The following is a 9,533-nucleotide window of genomic DNA, read 5'->3' as shown; positions in this document are numbered from 1 at the left end:
GTGGCTTTACCGCCGTGTTTGTGGTGGCTCCGCTGCCAGCATCTTTTTTCTCTACTTTCTATGATAGTGGCGAGCGCCTTGCTAGCGGAAGTCTGCACAGGCTTCTTCTTTTAAATGCTTCAAGGTTTCTGACACCTGAAGCAGTTGAAAGAAGTAACAAAAGACTGAACATAAGCACAGCAATGTCGTTTTTACATTGCTGTGCCCTATGTTCATTTTGAGCGCCGGTTTTGCAGGCCTTTTTCAAGCGAATTCAAGGTGGAATCCGCCTGAAAAAGATGTGCACATACCCTTAGACCGAATTCAGACGGTTGTATTGGAAAACGCAAATTGCATAGGTCACTGGCTCTGTGCAGCTCGCTGTGCCCGTCTGTATTGCTGATGGGTGCAGGAGCTGCCTTTACATTGCATGCATTATTCTGGTCCATAAAAGATATTTGTAGACAAGCACTAAGACCCCAATTCATCAAGACCAGCTTTTCTCACGTCGATCTTGATGAGGGTGCGGGGAGAAGTGCGCACACCTCTGAATGAATTAGGCCAGGAGTGCATTGGCTTGCGCCTCCATGTGCACCTTGCCACAACTTTTACTCCAGTCAAGGATAGAAGTAAGATGTGAGTCTTAAGGAACGCCAATGCTCATCATTAATTTGTTGAGTGGGGGTCGCCCCGTCCCAGCTACACCCTCTTGATGTGAAAACGGCAAAAGTCATAACATTTTTGTGCAGCTTTGCGCAATAAAATGCGACTTTTCAAAGCTTTTTGGGGGGGGCGTAAAACCTTTTGATGAATAAGGGCAAAATTTGTTATGTACTGTCTTGTGGTGATAGCTTGTTTTCACTAGACAAGACAACCTCTTTTTTTATAAACCTAAGGCCACGTGCACACTATCAGTATTTGGTCAGTATTTTACCTCAGTATGTGTAAGCCAAAACCAGGAGTGGGACAATCAGAGGAAAAGTACAATAGAAACACGTCACCACTTCTGGATTTATCACCCACTCCTGGTTTTGGCTTATAATTACTGAAGTAAAAAACTGACCAAATACTGAATGTGTGAACGTGGCCTTATTTTTTTGATTATGTTTTTATGTGCGTTTTATTGCATTTTTTTAAAAGAAAAGCCAGTTTGGTAACTTGTTAGGCAGTTGAAAAAAAAGATTGCTCTCAGTGGGAAAAACAAAATAATAATATTGTAGTTATGATACCTTTTAAGGGCTAATAAATAAATGATGTTACAAAGCAAGCTTTCGGGACTTCTTAGGGTCTCTTCATCAGGCAGGGTATAACAGAGTATCTGAAGAAACACAAATATATACACAAAAAGAGCAGAGGTATGGTATAATAAATGGACATTAAAAAACAAACCCAGCTTAGAGAGTGAATCCTTAGGTGTGAACGTTTAATAGTCCCAATATCCTTGTAAGATCAGAGACCTGCTGCCCTCACTGTTTCTGGCGCAGATTCTTCAGATATTGTAGTAAGTCATAAATCCTCTTGTCAGATTTAGTCCTGTGTGGAGGGAATCACAGACTATAATAAGTTTGTATTCCCAGACTCTTTGGTGTTTTTGTGATTTGAAGTTGCCTCTTAGGCTATGTGCCCACAATGCAGAAATGCTCAGGATTTTTTCCTGAGCGTTTCTGCATCTCCCTGGCAGAAAAAAACACATGCGGATTGTACATGCGTTTTCCTGCAAGGGACATGCGGAAGTGAAGCGTTCTTCACTTGCATTTCCGCATGCGGGTTGACAAGCGCTTTCCAAGCGATTTTAGCATCACTTGGAAAGTGCTTGTCAACTTGGTCACACTATGTAAATCCATGCAAACGGCATGGATTTATATACTGTGACCCGAGAGAATGTCAAAAATAAATATATACTTACCCTCCGATGGCCCGCGCTGTCTTGATTTCCTCCGTGCTGGCAGCGGTAGAGTGAAGGACCTGCCGACGTCAGCGCCGCGAGACCCGTCACATGACTATGACGTCAGCGCAGGTCCTTCATTCCATCGCGAACTGCTGCCAAGCAAGGAGGAGCGCACCGCGGACCGCCAGAAGGTAAGTATGTATTTATTTTTTATTTTATTCTTTTTTTTTACAGTTTTCTATGGTACCCGGGTCCGGAGGAGAGTCTCCTCTCCTCCACACCCGGGTACCATCCGCACATTAGAACGCATGGAATGCGCATCTACATACATATACAGTGATGAGTAATCCATGCGGTCTAATGTAAGTCAATGGCGGCGAAAACGCAGCACTTCTGCAAAATAATTGGTAGTGCTGCGTTTTTTTCCGCAATGATAATCCGCAGCGGAAATTTCCGCAGCATGTGCACAGCACATGAGGATTATCATTGGGGAACATGGCAGGCCTTCTACCATGCATTTTTTAAGCGTTTCTGCAGCGTTTTTGCCGCTGCGGAAACGCTTAAAAAATGCATCGTGGGCACACAGCCTTAATATGACAACTTTCATATTGTTTATGTTGTGTTCTGGATCACAGAAATGTTTGGACACAGATAAATGTTTTGTTTTTTTTCTGTAATCATGTGGCGATGAGACCTCATCCTTGGTCTCAGTTTCTGTCCTGTTTCTCCCGCATCGAGACCCCTAATAGGACATATAGTGCACAGAATTAAGTAAACCACGTTTTAAGAGGAACATGTGAATGTCCCTGGAATATTATAGTCCTGCTGTGGTTAGGGATCTGTATCCTGTCTTTGGTCTCTACATGGGTGCAGGTTTTGCTGCTCTTCACATTGCAAGGGAAAGTTCCTCTTGGTGTATCTGAGGGCATTCAGCTTTGGATCATGATGTTTCTTAAATTAAGAGGAAGCCTATAAGATAGCAAGGGAGGGTTTTTGAATATTGTTTTTAGCCGGTCATCCTTGTGTAGAATATGGTGACCTTTTTTAGCAGTTTTTCTTAGCACTTCAAGCTGTCGGCTGTAAGTCACCACCAGAGGTACACGATTATTCTCCTCTTTTTCTCCATATTGAAATAGTTGACTTCTAGAGATCCTTATGGCTCTAATGATCTGATCATCCATGGAGATGGTTGGTGGCCTTGGTTTAAAAATGTCTTTTTAAGATGGGTTAATTGTTCATCCCTGTCTGTTGGGCTGGAACAGATATGATTGAAGGGCCTGGCTGTAGACTTTTTAATGTATTTCGGGTGGAAGTTGTCCCATCTGAGGTATGTTGGACGGTCAATTGATTTCTGATACACCGATGTCTGAATTGAACCATTTTGAATTTTTATGGTTTTATGCAGGAAGTTTACTTCCATTTTTGAGTGGTCCAATGTCAGCATTATGGTGGGTTGAAATATATTGAATTTGTCATGGAACTTTAGAAGTTCTTGTTCAGACTCAGTCCAGATTATAGAAGGCATCAATGTAACGGAAATAGGCTAAAGGAATTGGGCCACACAGCTTCACTGTGCATGCGCGGGGAACAAAGCGCGTGTGCAGTGAAGCTGGTAACTACACAGCCTCACTGCGCAGGCGTGGGATCGGCGGTCTGACATGGACAAATGCGCATGTGCCCCACAATAATAGCACTTGCTGGAAGCAATATTTAAATATATCGGCAGCGCCAGCACTGACTGAATGCTGCGCCCGCCCATGACTGAATACGAGGATCACACCCCTATGACTGAAGGAGCAGGTAGGATCTAAGTATATTAAAGGTTAGAAAATCATTATAGTTGCGCCAATTTTAATGAAAAAAGCTTGATAGTGATGCACATTGCATCACTAACAATGCTATGGGGGTAGTGTAGATAGTAGCTAGGACGTGACAGGTTCCCTTTAATGTTGATGATTATGGCTTACAGCCAATGAAAACACAAAAGTCATTATGTCAGCATATTAGAATAACAAAAAACACCTGCAAAATCTTCCTAAGCGTTTAAAGAGGTCCCTTAGTCTGCTTCAGTAGGCTCCACAATCATGGGGAAGTCGGCTGACTTGACAGATGTCCAGAAGGCAGTCATTGACACACTACACAAGGAGGGTAAGCCACAAAAGGTCATTGCTAAAGAATCTGTTCACAGAGTGCTGTATCCAAGCATATTGTAACGGGGCCGGGTGGTGGAACCTCTGTGCCTTGGAACAAGGAGGGACCCCGAGGGGCAGGTGTTATACTGGGGATGACCTTGTAATAGAGCAGGTGGCTCCCACGGGTCTGGTAGCTGGGACTGACCGGAGTAGCGGGTGGACACAACAGGTAGGTAGCAGTCTCTGGGTGAGTAGGCGGGTGGTCACGGGAAGTGACGGAAGAGCAGGTAAGAGTCTCTTGGCTGGCAGGCAGGTGGTCACGGCAAGTGACGGCTGAGCGGGTAAGAGTCTCTTGGCTGGCAGGCGGTCATGGCAAGTGACGGCTGAGCGGGTAAGAGTCTCTTGGCTGGCAGGCAGGTGGTCACGGCAAGTGACGGCGGAGCCTCCAGGTAGGCTAGCAGGCGGGTAGCAGGTAAGCGTTCCCAGGTGAGCGGGCTAGCAGGTACGGCAGGTAGCAGGCAGGTAACTGACCGGTGCTTCCTGGTCCGCAGGTGGACTTGCCCATAGACAGACTGGCGGATGCAGGTGACATACTGTCGGGCTGAAGAGAAGACAAGCAGGCAGACAGGACTGGTAGTCAGGCTGGCAACGGGACCTGAGGGCTGAAGCAGAGGTGAGTATGCTTTGCAACAACTTTGCTCGGGCTCCTCCATTTTGGAGGAGGTGCCTTATATATGGGAAGTCCTCCGGCTATTGGCCGGGGACTCCTTAGGACGGCGTGCGCGGTCCCTTTAAGAGAGGGGGAGCGCGCGCACCCTAAGCACAGTGCCCAGGAAGGAGCGCGCGCCGGCAGCAGCGAGGGAAGGAGCGCTGGAGGACGCCGTGCGCTGAACAGGAAGGTGAGAGGGACGGCGTCTCTTCCTAGCAGGAGGCAGAGACGCCGATGCTACAGTACCCCCCCCCCCTTTAGGCCCCCCCTTTTTTAGGCCAGAGAGAAATTTCTCAAGGAGAAGCGGAGCGTTGATGTTCTCCCTGGGTTCCCAAGTTCTTTCCTCAGAACCAAACCCCTTCCAATCCACCAGAAAAAAAGGTTCTCCCTCTTACCCTCTTGGTGGCCAGGATGCTCTCCACTTCGAAGACTTCCTCAGCAGAAACCGGAGTAGGAGGAGTACCTGGATTGTCGGAAAAAGTGTTAAGGACAACGGGTTTGAGGAGGGATACGTGGAAGGAGTTGGGAATGCGTAGGGTGGCCGGGAGTTTTAATTTGTAGGCCACTGGGTTAATTTGCCTGAGGACTTCGAAGGGTCCGATGAATCGAGGGCCCAACTTGTAGGAGGGTACTTTGAGCCGCACATGTTTGGAAGAGAGCCAAACCTTGTCTCCCGGACGGAAATGAGGCGGATCCAGACGTCTCTTATCAGCATATCTCTTCATCTGCTCGGAGGACAGAAGAAGAGCGGACCTGGTACTCTCCCAAATAGTAGAAAATTCGCTGACAAGAAACTCCGCGGCAGGGTTGTCCACAGAAGCGGAGACAGGAACTGGAATCCGGGGATGTTGGCCACCGACTATAAAGAACGGGGATTTGGAAGAGGATTCGCTCTCATGGTTATTATAAGAGAATTCGGCCCATGGTAGGAGATCCACCCAATCCGAATGGTGGGCATTAACGAAGTGCCGGAGGTAGCTGGTCAGGATCTGATTGATCCGCTCCACTTGACCATTGGACTGTGGGTGGTAAGCGGAGGAGAAATCCAGGGTGACGTCTAGCAGCTTACATGTGGCTCTCCAGAAGCGTGAGGTGAACTGAACCCCACGATCCGACACGATGTGGAGGGGTAGGCCATGGAGACGGAAGATGTGGCGGATAAAGTCTTTAGCCAGATCGGGTGCAGATGGGAGACCAGGCAGGGGAATGAAGTTGGCCATTTTAGAAAAGCGGTCAGCAACCACCCAAATGACTGTACAACCGGCAGAAACAGGAAGATCGGTGATAAAGTCCATAGCAATGTGCTGCCATGGAGCAGCAGGTACGAGAAGGGGCAGGAGATGGCCAGCTGGTAGATGTCTGGGAACTTTGTTACGGGCACAGGATGAACAGGCCGCGACGAAGTCTACAACGTCCTTACGCAGGGTAGGCCACCAGTAATGCTGAGTGATGAGCTGGAAGGTCTTCTTTTGACCAGCATGGCCAGCTAGATTAGAAGAATGTCCCCAGCGAAGAACCCTCTCCCGATCTGGTACTGCTACAAACGTCTTACCGGGTGGAAGACGAGTCAGATCCAAGGGGGCCACATTCATCACCTTGGAGGGGTCAATGATGTGCGTAGGCTCCTCCTCTTGATCGGAGGACAGGAAGGACCGGTACAAGGCATCAGCTTTGACGTTCTTGTCCGCCGGGCGGAAATGAAGTATGAAGTCGAAGCGGGCAAAAAACAACGACCACCGGGCCTGGCGAGGATTAAGTCTCTGGGCATTTTGGAGATATGCCAGGTTTTTGTGATCCGTGTAGATGATCACCGGGTAAAGAGCCCCTTCAAGCAGATAGCGCCACTCCCCCAGTGCCAATTTGACGGCCAGCAATTCACGGTCTCCTATGGAGTAGTTGCGCTCAGACGAGGAGAAGATTTTGGAGAAGAAGCCGCAGGTTACCATTCTTCCGGTAGAAGATTTGTGGGTGAGTACCGCTCCGGCTCCGGAGGAGGAGGCATCAACCTCCAGGTAGAATTGTTTATTGCAGTCCGGACGGTGCAGGACGGGGGCAGAGGCGAAGGCTCTCTTTAAGGAAAGGAAGGCCTCCTCGGCTTCAGACGACCATACCTTGGGATTTGCCCCCTTACGGGTAAGCGCAGATATGGGAGCAGTCCGGGACGAGAAGTATGGGATGAAAAGACGATAGTAATTGGCGAAGCCCAGGAATCGCTGTATCGCCTTCAATCCCTCTGGACGGGGCCATTTTAGGACGATAGAGAGCTTCTCGGGATCCATTTGCAGACCTGTCTGGGAGATAACATAGCCCAAGAATGGAAGGGAGGTCTGGTCGAAGAGGCACTTCTCGTATTTGGTATAGAGGTGGTTCTGCCGAAGCCTAAGCAGGACCTGACGAACATCCCTCCGGTGTGTGGGGAGATCCGGAGAGAAGACCAAGATATCGTCCAGGTATACCACTACGCAGGAGTACAGGAGGTCACGGAAGATGTCGTTGACCAGCTCTTGAAAGACAGCGGGGGCATTACAGAGACCAAAGGGCATCACAAGGTACTCATAGTGACCGTCCCGGGTATTGAATGCTGTCTTCCACTCGTCTCCTTGACGGATACGGACCAGGTTATATGCTCCTCGTAGATCCAGCTTGGAGAAGATCCTGGCGCGCTTGAGATGGTCAAACAATTCGGAGATGAGCGGCAGGGGGTATTTGTTTTTTACAGTGATTAGATTGAGTCCTCTGTAGTCAATACAGGGACGTAGCGTGCCGTCTTTCTTTTTGACAAAGAAGAATCCGGCTCCAGCCGGGGAGGTAGATTTGCAGATAAATCCCCTAGCCAGATTTTCTTCAATGTATTCAGACATGGCCCGGGTTTCGGCCGCAGACAACGGGTAGATACGCCCATCGGTAGGAGTGGCGCCAGGTACCAGGTCGATCGGGCAGTCATATGGCCTATGGGGTGGCAACGTCTCTGGTTCCTTTTTACCGAAGATGTCTGCATAGGGCCAGTATGGAGCCGGGAGACCGGGTAGATTAGCTGGAGTAGGCGGAGGGCGAGCTGGGCGGACCGGAACCAGGCAGGTCTTATGGCAGTCTGGACCCCACCGGAGTACTTCACCGGATCGCCAGTTCAATACGGGTTCATGTGTCTGGAGCCAAGGTAGACCTAGCAACAGGGAGTGAGAGAGTCCGGTAGCACATGGAAGGAGATCTTCTCAGAGTGCAGCATTCCCACCTGCAGAGTTAAGGGTTCAGTGACGAGCAGGATGGGCACTGGAAGGAGTCTACCATCCACGGAGGCAACTGACAAAGATTCAGTGAGAGGCTTGGTGGGAATATGGTATCTCTCTACCAAGGACAGGGAGATGAGGTTCCCAGCAGCTCCAGAGTCCAGGTGGGCGATTTCAAATTGCCGATCCTCTCCCCAGGAGAAAGAGACAGACAAAGTCAGGGAGGGAGAGGACTTACTTTTGTCTAGGACGACCTCTCCGAGCGATCCTAGACACCGGCGTTTCCCGGCCTCTCCGGGCAGGAACGGATCAGGTGCTCCTTGCTGCCACAATAGAAACAGCTCCCCTCGGCCCGGCGTGACTCCTGGCGGGATTTGACCAACTTGGTCTGGTCGACCTGCATGGGCTCGGGTGAGTGCGCCCGGGGAGTGACTGAAGAAGAGACAGGTCTCTGGAAGTTAGGAGCAAGGCGGGGAAACCTTCTCTCACGGGTGGTTTCCTTGGTACGTTCCTGGAACTGGATGTCAATCCGGGTAGCAAGTGACACCAGGTCGTCCAGGGTGGTAGGGAGATCCCGACCGGCAAGTTCATCTTTAATCCGACCGGAAAGACCCTCCCAGAAGACGGACAGCAGGGCCTCGTTATCCCAGGCAAGCTCAGAAGCGAGAGTACGGAACCGTATGGCATATTGGCCTACGGTGAGACTCCCTTGGCGGAGACGTAGCAGAGAGGAGGCTGACGAGGTCTTTCGTCCCGGTTCATCGAAGACTTTCCGGAAAGCAGTGAGGAAAGCTGACAAGTTGGATACCAGGGGATCCCCTCTCTCCCACAGGGGATTTAGCCAAGCCAGTGCTTCCCCAGTGAGATGGGACATGATGAAGGCCACTTTGGCCCGGTCGGTGGTAAAGTGATGTGCCAAGAGTTCAAAGTGCAGGGTGCACTGGTTAATGAAGCCTCGAGCCAAGGCGGGATCTCCACCAAAACGAGGTGGTGCAGAGAGCCGGGGACCCGGACCGGGTACCATGGCATTGATGGGCAGCGGCGCTGCCGTGGCGTGAGTCGTACGACTGGAGGCAGGTCCAGGTGGAGCAGTCAGTGTGTCCAGGCGGGAGTTGACATTACGCAGGTGATTCAGGATGGATTCCTGTTGGGATCTCTGACGGGAGACTTCGTGGAACAGGTCAGAGAGCGAGGGAGCTTGGGTGCCACCGGGTTCCATGGCCCGAGCAAAACTGTAACGGGGCCGGGTGGTGGAACCTCTGTACATCCACCGCTCGTTGGAAGGGATGAGGGGAAGGGAGCCCAGACACTAAGGACAGAGGGGGTGGAGACCTCCTAGGCTGATCTGATATCACTCTGTTCTTCCCTACCTTCCCTATATTGGTTGCTCACCAATCGCCGAGCAGGAACCTAAAACCCTATCTCTCCCTAGAGCTAGGGTCTGGCTAGAGAACGGGGAGGATGAGCGCTAGTCAGTCCCCAGTAACACTAAAGACAGCAAGGGGAGACAGACACGGGGGAAGTAGCTTAACTTGAGTCGACTTCAGAGAGATTGCACACACGTCCTCCTAGCACCAGAGAGGAAGTAAGAACTGCAC

The sequence above is a fragment of the Phyllobates terribilis genome, unplaced genomic scaffold (genome assembly GCF_046119375.1).
Source record: "Phyllobates terribilis strain yellow unplaced genomic scaffold, ASM4611937v1 Scaffold_5__5_contigs__length_657084704, whole genome shotgun sequence".
NCBI classification, from domain to species: Eukaryota; Metazoa; Chordata; class Amphibia; order Anura; family Dendrobatidae; genus Phyllobates; species Phyllobates terribilis.
The sequence above is the reverse complement of the archived record's forward strand: the minus strand, read 5'-3'. Positions refer to the sequence as shown.